We start from the raw sequence: 11,602 nt of genomic DNA, 5'->3' as shown, positions 1-11,602 counted from the left end.
TTAACTAATTTATTTATTTATTTTAAAGATGGATGTTGTGAATCAGGATTATTTACTCAGTTGATGTGAGAATCTAGTCCACATTGAAATTGCTTGCTATCCTGCCTGGGATGGACTGAATAGAAATTCTAATTTCTAGATTGGAGAGTCGAATCAATTTCAAGACAACCTCTGTATAGGCATCTGAAACAGAACACACAAAAATTTTGTGACATCTGTGTTCTGAACAGCAAATCTCTTAGGCAGGCTCAGCAGCACCCTGCACATCTGAACCTCTAAACTCTATTGCCTTCTATTACTCGTGAGAGATTGACCCAGGACTTTTAAAACATTTCAGCTCCCTCAAAACCCCATCCAATGGTGCTGACTGCTGCTCACTGTGCTGCATTTGAACATAATTCAGCTTCAGAAAGGCCAGCTGTGTCCTGGGCTGCATCCAGAGCAGCGTGGGCAGCAGGGCAGGGAGGGGATTCTGCCCCTCTGCTCTGCTCTGCTCTGCTCAGACCCCACCTGCAGTGCTGCACCCAGCTCTGGGGGGCCAGCACAGGGAGGACAGGGACCTGATGGAGAGAGTCCAGAGGAGGGACACCAGGATGATCAGAGGGATGGAACACTTCTCCTATGAGGAAAGGCTGAGAGAGTGGAGGTTGTTCAGCTTGGAACCTTCTCATCCATAGAGATCTTAAACCATTCTATGATTTTTGTTAACATGTTAGACTCGAGGTGAACAGTTAGTCATTATCACAAAGATAAATCTGAAAGAGTCTATGTGCCTTTAGAAACAACTTTTAGAAAGATAAGATTTTAGAATTCTAATTACACAGTATCATTGTGAAATGCTATGGGATTTTATAAAGCATTCACCTTGCAATCTCAAACAGCCCAACTGGAAAAGTTATTTTTTTCTCTAAATCAGATGTTTGGTTAGTACAAATCACACACAGAGTATCAGATGAGGCATTTTTCTGTTGTAAAAAAGCTGGCTACTGAATACACAAATACCTATCTGTGATAAAATTTTGAAAGAGTAATAGTCTGTGTCATGTGTTTCTGCTATTCATTCATAGGTAGGAACCCAGAAGAGGAACAAATAAAATGTACAGTTTTGTTGAGATGAATTTCCTAAGGATTTTCCCTCCATCTCTTGGCTGAGATGGAGGAAAAGTAGTAGCTCAAATTTTCTAAGCTTTTTTGCTCTGATTCTGTGAGGGGAACAAGAACGACGAATTGTCTCCTGGCTTTCTGTAGATTGACTACTTCAAAACACCCAGAGCCTGGGATACGTGGTGGACCTGGATGTCTCCACAAGTGTATGTAGAGGTCAAAATGAAGCAAAGATAAAAATTTTGGCTTGTCATTCCTTGTATTTTTCAGCTCTTATTCATATAGGGGATTGCTGCTGCACAGTGGTATGAACGTGAAATAAAGCAGAATACGAACCACAGAACTGGATTCAATATTTCACCATTTTCGTAGGATCAATTCTGACAAATATGGATCTAATATGCTTGGAGTCTCATTTCCCAAAGCTAAATTTATGCTATTCTTCAACACTAAGAAGATGAAAGAGATGCTGATGAGTTGATTGGTAAATGAGTTAATTTTGAATGGTTTTGGCCTGATTATTTAGTTTTGTTTTAAGAGCATTTGTTTTTAGTTGGAAAACACATATAAATTAATTTCTAGTGAGAGTAGGTCTCCTGAATTTAGCTGTTCTAATTTTATGCAAGCAGTTTTATTCAGATATTTTAATTGCTTGCCTAAAGAAGGACTTGAATACACACATATGGGCTGGACTGCACTGTACAAGCAAAGTGCTTGTGTGTAACAGCCTGAATGGCTTTGAAGGTGTAATTCAGTACAATTTTCAGGCAGGGACACAACCTGCTTCAGGCATCAACCTGCTCTGGCATGGCCTCCTCCATGGGCTGCAGTTCTGTTCTTCATTCTGCTTCTCACCTGTATTGAAATTTAGCTAATCAAAAATCTCCTGTGTCTTAACTGACCCATAATTCATTCTTGTCTCTCAAACTTGCTTTAAATATTCCTTAATTAATTGAGGTTCATGCAAAATTCTAAGTCCTTAGCTAAAAGTAATGTGTAAGGGTTGACATGACATGCTAGAAAAAATACATTTTGAATGCAATAGAAACTGTGGAGGGAGTTCAGTGGTAGTGCATTTTATCAGATACCAAAATAACAAGTGTAGGGCTGTGGCTAGTTTTATTATTTATATTGTCTGGGAGTGAGACTGTAAAGTATAAAAACATGGATATAAAATCAAGTGAGCATTTGTGCATGATAAAAGTTAAACATAGCAGCACACTAGATTTGACTTTTTTTTAATACAAGAGATCTCTGGAATGCTAATACCCCAAATTAATTATTTAACACAAATGGTTGAATTATTTGGGTTTAAAAATACAAAGCCATGCACAATAAAACTTGTGTATCACACAGGAGCTACTAAATCCTCTGGGACAAACTCTAAGATCTTTGCTGAGCTTTCATTCAGCCCAGACTCTTCTAGGAAACTTCTCGTGGAAACATTTTTACTGTGAGTGTCACATTGGAGCATTCTGTGAGGATTTTGCAGTAGCTGAAGATGGTTCAGGTGAAAATCAATATCTTCTCTTTAGGGCCTGATGATTAAGAGAGAAGAAAAAAGTTTTTAAAACTTCTCAGATCTGAGGATTTAGGTGGAAAATGAAAGTTTGGCCAGGCCATTCTAATACCCTAATAGTAATTAAGAATTAAGAGTTTAATATGACAGCTTTAATGTAAACTGTGGTGTAGCACTCTGTCAGTGTGAAAAAACCACTGGAACAGATTCATAAAGAATGAGTACATAATAACTGCTTAATACTGTGTGATATCTTCAGAAACAAATTGCATAATAGTGACTTATTGTTAATTGATAATTAATCAAGTACTTAGATTGCCTTATTTAAGTTCAATATAACATCAACAGTTGGATGGGTTCTGTCTCTACTATACACCAGTAGTAACATGCAAAAGCCTAGTAGAAACATATTACATCAAAAACTGCAGCATGCAATGTAAGTAAGGAGCAGAAGAGGAAAAATAGGAGATGAGGAAAAGAACTGCGACTATAGTGGCAGTAGGATTAAGTTTAAAATACAGAGAAAACAAACTGGGAAAAGGTGAATCCTTGAAACACCTTGCTGAAGTATGTAGCAGTGGAATTATGGGATCACAGCAACACAACTAGGTTTAGAATCATAGAATGGTTACATCTGGAAAAGGCCTTTGAGATCAAGTCCAGTTGCCAACTCAGCATCACCACTATGCTCACCATTAAATGAGGTGCTTGGGTGCCTTAGGCTGGTAGGTTGGGGTTAGCTGTGCAGCACCCCAGCTGTGGCAAAAGACCATTCATGACACCAGCAAGTGTTAATACAAGAGATTGCTGCACCCCCAGTTCCCCAGAAAGTAGTTCTGGACTAAGTTATTACAGTTTTGTAAAAAATCAGAATGAAAGTCAATAGCGTAGGAAAAAAAAAAATTTACTAGTTGTGTTAAAAGTAGAATTTGGAACCTATGAATTGAGGACTGCCCAGTTGTCAGAGATGTATAATACGTTGTGTAGTATTCCTATATTTCCCTCTTGCATTCCATGAAATGTAGCAATATCTCTGTGTCTGAATATCTCATACTTCTGTCCTTGAGAAGCTGCTGCCTGCTCTCACCAGGACAGTACTGGATGTTACTTAAAATATAATTTTAAACAAAACCTGTGTAATTTTGTTTATTACAAATAAACTATGCACATTTTCCAAATCTACTATGACCGATTATCAAAAGGCCAAGTTTAAAACTTCTTAATTCCACAACTGGAGATCCAGCTCTTCTGATTTAAATCTGTGTCCTGGTTTGAAGGACAGGTGTTTGCCAAGGAAAGCAGAAACTTCCCCTTGGACTGAAAGAAAATGTGATTCTTCCGATTATTATAATTTTGGAATTAAGAGAGCTCTCAGGCAAAGATATGGGGGTAGGAATAACAGTTCTTTACTAGTATATCTAACACGACAAACAAGAACAACAACAGCTATGAAATTACCCACAAACAGAACAGTAACTCAGTCCCAGTGTTTTTTGGCTGCAGGCACCTTTTCCCTGAGCTGCAGTTCCCGGTGCTGGGGGCGGGCGGGTCCCGCAGAGCCGCAGGAGGGCTGGGGGTGATGGCAGCGCTGTCCCAGGGGGAGAGAGAGATGGAGAGAGAGCCCTCCACTCACGGTGTGGGTCCTGGTGCTCAGCAGAGTGCTGGATGGTGGTAGTTCACAGTGAGAAGACAGCCGGGCAGGGTCCGATGGTGGTTTCCCAACGCTGGGATGGCAGGGATGGGACACCGGCGGCGATCGTCCTTCTCGTCCGAACTCCACGGGGGAAAATGGGCCGAGGCCCAGCCTTCCGCTTCCTCTTCTGGCTGTTTGAATCTCGCGGGGTTCCCTCTTCCCTCCCGTCCCCTCCCCCTTGTCACCCGGGCCCAGTCAACAGGTATCTTAGCATGACAATGGGGAAAATTCCATAGAGGGAAAAAAAAGAAAGAACTAACCCTCAACAATCTGACAAAAGAGCATCTCAGTTCCTCTCAGTTGCAATATGTGACTTTGAAGAAGTATTCTTACCCTGAATGCAACACTTAATAACTGAGCGGAATTTAGTGCTAATTTTAACCTACCATAAAAAAAGGAGCTCCTTCTTGAGTCCCTTTGAAAGGGCTTGGAAAGGCCCTTTCATTGATGCTACAGTGGATAAAAAGAGGATTAGGCATAGGGAACTTCCCAGGACTACTGTGTCTAAACTGGTGGTCTACTGCATTTTTTTCCCCCCTTATAATTGGGACTAATTCCCGTTCTTCTTGAAGTGAAAATTAATTTTAACATTGAAGCCTGAGGATTATTTTAAGCATTATTCCCAAGTGGTATGTGAAGTGGATTATTATTTTCACTTCTGTCTTTGCAACTCAGAGTGCTAGAAGCTTTTTTCACTGAGAACCCTCATGCAAGTAACATGGTCCCAAGAGCTGATAAGTGAAGAAGATGAGCAGATTCTTCGACTCAAGATTCCAAAGAATAATTTACAATATAGAACACTTAGAGAGGAATAACAGCAGTCTTGAAACAGTTCCATGGGAGTTTCATCCAATAATTTATCAAATAAATCAGTTAAGTCACAACAACTTATTTGCTCCAATGAAAACGAACTTCTGAAATAAGCTGTTGCCTGAAAAATCCCCTTTAGAATGCTACTGTGGCCTTAGAAACCTTAGCACTTCTTAGAAATACAAGTGTTTCAGAAAAGACACAACAAAGAGGACAGAAACCAGGGATTCACATTTGCAGAGATTTCTTACCTCCAGTCTCACAGCTCACACTTTTATTTCCAGTGGAACAACATACACTTTTAGAAAAAGTAGCCAAAAGTAACTTACTAATATTTATCCACTGAAGGTACCCTAGCACAGAAAGTGGCAACTAATGATTATTATGGGATTTAGAGAGCAATTCCAAAGAACTTCAGTCCTGCAAAGATCATGTATTTAGCTCCAAAAATGTAAGTAGTTCAAGAGAGAGCCACAGAGAACATTGTCCGGGTTACAGACGGGACAGTGATAATTTTGGCAGCAGGCAGGAGGGGTATGGCCAGGACCCAGAGGTTATGTGATAACACCTCCCATCCTCCAGGGATGAGATAAGGGCTCCCTTACGGGTCAGTGTAGGAGAAGGGCAGAGGGAGCAGTCAGGTATTCTCTGGAAGTTTTAATATGAAGTTTTTCCTCCCTATTGTATCCGCTGTCATTAGTACTGCTAAGGTTACTGTTGTTTTTCTTGTCTCATTGCTGTTTCCAGTAAATTGTTCTTGTCTCAGCCCATGATCTTTGCCTTTTGTGCCTTCAATTCTCCTCTCCAGCCCACCATATGGAAGGGATGGGGTGGGAGGGAGTCAATGAGCAGTGCATGGCTTGGAGTGGTCTCAGCGGGAGCACTAAACTGGAGAATACCATTCCTAAACCCCAACACCTACAGAGACCTAAAATATCCTGCAGGATTTCAGTATTTACTAGTTATAACGTGCCATGGCATAGCAACCCATTAGGTCATCTGAATTTGGTGACTGGATCTATAACTGATGATTCTAAAAGCATTCATCAAACATTCACGACTCTATAGAATATAATATTATAAGCATAGATAACATAATTCATGCAATGATAATTTTTAAAGTAATTTTCAACAATTCCCAGTAAGCAAGGCCAAAACAATACAATGGAATTCCACTCGGCTAGCTCTTGGTTCTGGCAGAGCTTTTGGTATTATTACCAAATATTATTGATACAAAGACATTTATCTAGCTGATGGGATTTGCTTAAAGCTTGTACCAATCCTGCTAACATTCAGGATAAACTCTTGATTTTGTTGTAGTCCATTGATGACATGACTTCCATAGATTCCAGTGGGATCAGAATTTAATCTCAATGGTTAGTTTTCTGGTGGACTATCCACTGACAACAATAATATTTTTCTTAGCCAGTAACTCAAACAGTTTGTACTAATTGTCAACTGTTTTGAAAGATGAAATTGTTCCAGTGTTTAATTAATGGGGAAAAAAAATCAAATTTATTTGGTTTCCTGAATCATGTAACTCAGAGTGCTTAAAGTACTTCATGCTGGTTTTAGATTTTCCAATGTAATTACTAAAATCAAAATAAAGTAATCACAAAAAAAATAATCAAGGGGATACATTTTGAAGTGACAAAGAATGGCTGTTTATCATTTGGAAATTTAATTTCTTTCCAAGACAAAAATCCCTGTCAAGTAATAACTGATGATTTTGTGGACACTGCATCTGCTGAATATTGCAGAGAAGAGTATTGTCTGAAAAATCTCATCTAGTAAGAATATAATTAACATCATGCAGGTTAGCTCATGTATCTTGGTTAAGATTCAGCATTTACATATTTTTAAATTTTCAATATCCTTCCTTTTTTACTTTTCCTTGGAATTGCTTCTTAATGACACAAATTGCTTTGACAGAATAAAATGATATCCTTTTTGTATAAATTTATTGTTATTAACCTGTATTATAAAGTAAAACTAAGGGTGTGACCTATGTGACACAATGTGGATAGTTTTGTGGAAACTATGTATTTCAGGTAAGTTTTAGTATTGTCCTTGTTCTACACTTTTTTGTCCCATAAATGTTATCTACCAGAATGATCCTGTAGAGCCCAGCAGAATGTTCTGATAGCCGTGTTTTCAAAGATGCCATGAACAGTTAAAACTGCAGTGGTTTATCTCTTTATATCAGTGAGGAGGATTTTTCTATGAGGAGAATCATCCGTGATGTAGTTTGGAGGATTCAGACAGGATTAAAAACACATAATACAATTCTGGTTCCATATAGGTGGCATAGACTACAACAGAATGAGTGCAGCACATTTGCACAGTTTTTACTGCAGATTTTCTCCCTTTGGAGCAAAATTTCAGTAATAACTAATTTTGTAAAAAAACATTTCAGAATCAAGGTGAACTGTGCTCCACATAACTCATCTGTGTAGTAGATCACTGCTGTAGTTTGCATAAGGTTAAGTAGTTTTTGCAGTCTGTTTTCTTAAGCTCTGAGGAGCCAGCAGACTGGTGAGAGTCTGAGAACTGTGAAGTCTGGGACAAGAATGTTTTGCAACTGCAAGTTATTTATCAACTTCAGCTTGGTGAAGAAAACAGAGACCTGCTGACTAAACAGTCAAAACTCTGTAAAACTTTACCTGGAAGTATTGAGTGAATAACTCTGGCTCAACTCTCAGTAGGCCTGCTTTATTCAAAATTATTTCATATACTTAAAAAATATAGTCAAAATACTTATTTTTGACCCCTTACAAATTTTCTCTGGGACTTCTTAAATGTACTGATCATCAGTAATCTTTAAACATTGACCACATTCATAATACTTAACTTTCAATCCAGTCTTACTTTTTACATACATATTTATTAATTACTCATTAATTCTACTTATCAGGAATTAACTGAATATCCAGATTCCTTTTGTGGTATTTGTGCATATTGATACTTTGCTGAATCTCATTACATGTGATCTGGTCTCAGGGGATAAAGAAGAACCTGCATATTTAATGATAAGGATATGACCATAAAGATTCAATGCTTTCATGTCCACATTTGATTTCTTTGCTACCATTATTTACAAATGCACCAGCCATGCAGATACTTTACAAGGCTTGAACAAAAGTAAGAACCAGACTTCAATTTACTGCTAAATGTAAGTGATCAGTATTTTGGAATTATATCCTGCTACCTAACCGTTGTCATAAAATGATGGAAAAAAATATAGATTTTCTCCAATTTTCAATAAATATCTTTAATCAGGAGGGTAACATAATGTTCCTTAGAGCTGTTCTGTCTGTTCCCCTGCCCTAACTTCATGCCTGTCTGTCCCCCTGTCCCAGTGTCACCCCATTCCTTTAGTGGACTAACTTTATGTTAAAAGGTCTCTACTTAATCTTAGAATTGTCTTTTTATTTTCTTTGGAGGTTTGAGTGGTCATGGCATGAAATGCAGATAATATCTCATTATTACCATTTGAAAAATGGGAATCTGGAAATATATTCCTGGTCAACATTTTTCACAGTTTTGTTTCTTGTGATTTCATGGGATGTTCCTGCACCTATTAGTACGACATGGTCCAAGTTTCATGCATTGACTGTTGTGAGGGAGCCTAAAAGATAGCAAATTAGGCAGATGAACTTTGCAGCACGTTTTGTAAAGTCCATTAGGAGAAAAATTTTCTTTGGAGAAACTGCAGGTGAGCGTGTTATATATTTTAACTTTTCTAGATTGAAATTGATCCAACTTATATGACGCTGTGTTTAATGAATATATTACTTGCAGGTTTCCATGGACTGTTTTTGTGTTCTTATTTGATTGTTATGGTGTTAGCTAAACACACCATGGTGTGTTCTGCATCACAGAAATTTCACAAACTATGTAAGTAGTGACTATCATTCCTGAAGTGTCATGATGTAAAAGGGGCAGGCAAATGTTGTGCAACCTGGTGTAGCCAAACTTGGAGCACCTCTCAATTACTAAAAGAGCATCAACAACAGCAAAAAAGTACTTTTTGACACCGTGGTGGCATAGCCAGACAATGAACAAGCATCTTGCAATGTATGTTAGCAATTTAACCTCCTTTACTGTAGTTTATGAAACTGAAATTGCATCTGGTGTCAGTATGTGAACTGCAATATGGATCACAGAAGTTTTTCATGTTATTAATACCCAGCTGTCCCATCTGGTGGCAGGACACAGAGTGACTGCTCATTCAGGTCTGAAGTCACAATGGGTAGAATTGTTGTAAAAACATGTCCTGAAAGATGCCACCATAGCTCAAATTGTAGAATAGAGGACATATGGATATATTAATATTATATAATAGAGGACATGGAGGATATATTAATAAAAGACTTTATCTTACCAAGAATGTTGGGTAGAGCTTGTCAAAATGTTTGCAACAAACTCACTATGTAGCAGACTGGGTTGTCATACATTTTCTGTATCAGCCCTGTTTTCCTTCTCAAGACATATGTATACTTGTGTTATTTATGATATGTATTATAGATTGTATCTTGTAATTTAGTTCATAGAATTCAACAATTAAAGTATATAAAAACTTCATCCCAGAAATTTGTTTATGCATTTTTCCTAAAGTTACAATAAGCAAATAATTATCCCCATTTTATTGTATTATTTCTTCTTAATGAACGCTTGGTGGAACTTACAAAAAAAAAAAAAAGAAAATAGTAACAATAAGTAAAAGATTGTGACTATCTTTCTTGAACAATCTTTGTCACATATAATTGTTGATGTGATTACAGACAGGACTTTTCTCTTAAAGCAGTTATTCAAAAAACCCCTTACTAATCTAAAAATACATGAATGACAAATGGTGGTAGGCATGAATGTAGAGAAACCAGAGAATCACTCAGGGGTGAAGGCTGTCATGCATCACATAATGGTGAAAAACCTGTACTCCTCAGGTGGAACTGTTTGAGGCATTGCTTGAAACCCTTTGTGCTGCACAATGTTCTTTTCCCAATTTACTTGTTCCCGATTTCCAAAGAAAACAGCTCAGGCCAGCAGCAAGAACCCAGAGAAGTCAGGGTGGCAGAACTACAGAGCTTACCACAGGCCTGCCTGCAGGAGCCAGTAGAGAAATCTCTGTGACAGCTGTCAGAGGTACAGCATCAACAAACAAATACAAGGACATATCTGAGTTCAAAGACCAGTATTGATGCCAATCAATAACTGCATCCTGTTTTCTCTGTAAGACTGATGTTCTCAGACTTTAGAATTACAAGGGTGGGAAAAAAAATCAGTGTCTTAGGCTTTAAAAGGTGGGAGCCCTTCAAGATGTTAGTGCTGAGAAGCATTAAAGCTCTCTGCTACTGGAGTCACTGAATAAGATGGGGAAGCACATACATGTAGCAAAATAAATACAAAATAAAATATTAATCCAGAGAGGATTATTTTATTACTTAGAGCTTTGTTAACAAGGAACATAGGGTAGAAACTGATTTATTATAAAGGAATAGGATGCACATATGCAATTCAGAGAAAACATAAATAAGGTATCATTGTGCATAACTTAGGAAAGATATTTTTGACAGATAAACTGTTGTGATAAATTATTTTAAATACAACAGGAGGAAATCTGTGGCATATCAATAATTATAAATTCCACCTTGAAGGCAGAATGGTGGCACTAATATCAATCTGTCAGGATCTCTAAATTATGAAGCTGGCATAGCAGTGAGATGTTCAGGAGGTACTCACTGCAGTTACTCTGCTTTTAATTTAACAAATCTCTTCTGTTGGTCTTCTTTCAACATATTTTTCACACTTTTTGTGGTTTTGTATGTTTCTCAAAGGAGGTAGAAAATTCCTAGTGTTATGCTGGGCAGATAACTGATAAATTTATACAAGTATAATCAATAAGCATAACTGATTTGAGAACTAAAGTAACTACTGATGTCATCTCATAATATGACACAGCAATGAACCTTAATGTTGACAGTGCTAACCTGAGATTTCTAGTATCCACCAGAAAAAACAAAACAAAAGAAAAAACCAACCGAAAATAATTATCTTCTCATTAGTTGAAGCTTCACACCTTTAACATGAAAAGAACTTAAATTAAAAGGAAAATAGATATTTTTTTTCAAATTATTAACCACACCATTGCCATGGCTGTGTATGATCATGTCAAGCTAAACAACTTGTAATTCAAGCACACTTTGCAAGCAAAAGTTAAATACCAGGAATAGTTGTTTGAATGTTTGAGAACCTATTTTTGCTAGAGCTCTGATGTACTTGTCACTCTTTATGATACTTGTTTACTCTTTATACATTTGCAGGTCTAAATATCAAATCTCTAAGATAAGAACCATATGATTCTGCAAAGTATGTACACAGAAGGCTTCAGAGTATCACATTCTTTGCTGATGTGACAAATTTAGGTGAAAAGTGGAGATGATTTGAACCACTCAGGCAGAACACAGAAGTTAATA

The sequence above is a fragment of the Cinclus cinclus genome, chromosome 2, assembly GCF_963662255.1.
Source record: "Cinclus cinclus chromosome 2, bCinCin1.1, whole genome shotgun sequence".
Classification (NCBI taxonomy): domain Eukaryota; kingdom Metazoa; phylum Chordata; class Aves; order Passeriformes; family Cinclidae; genus Cinclus; species Cinclus cinclus.
Note: the sequence above shows the minus strand (reverse complement) of the source record.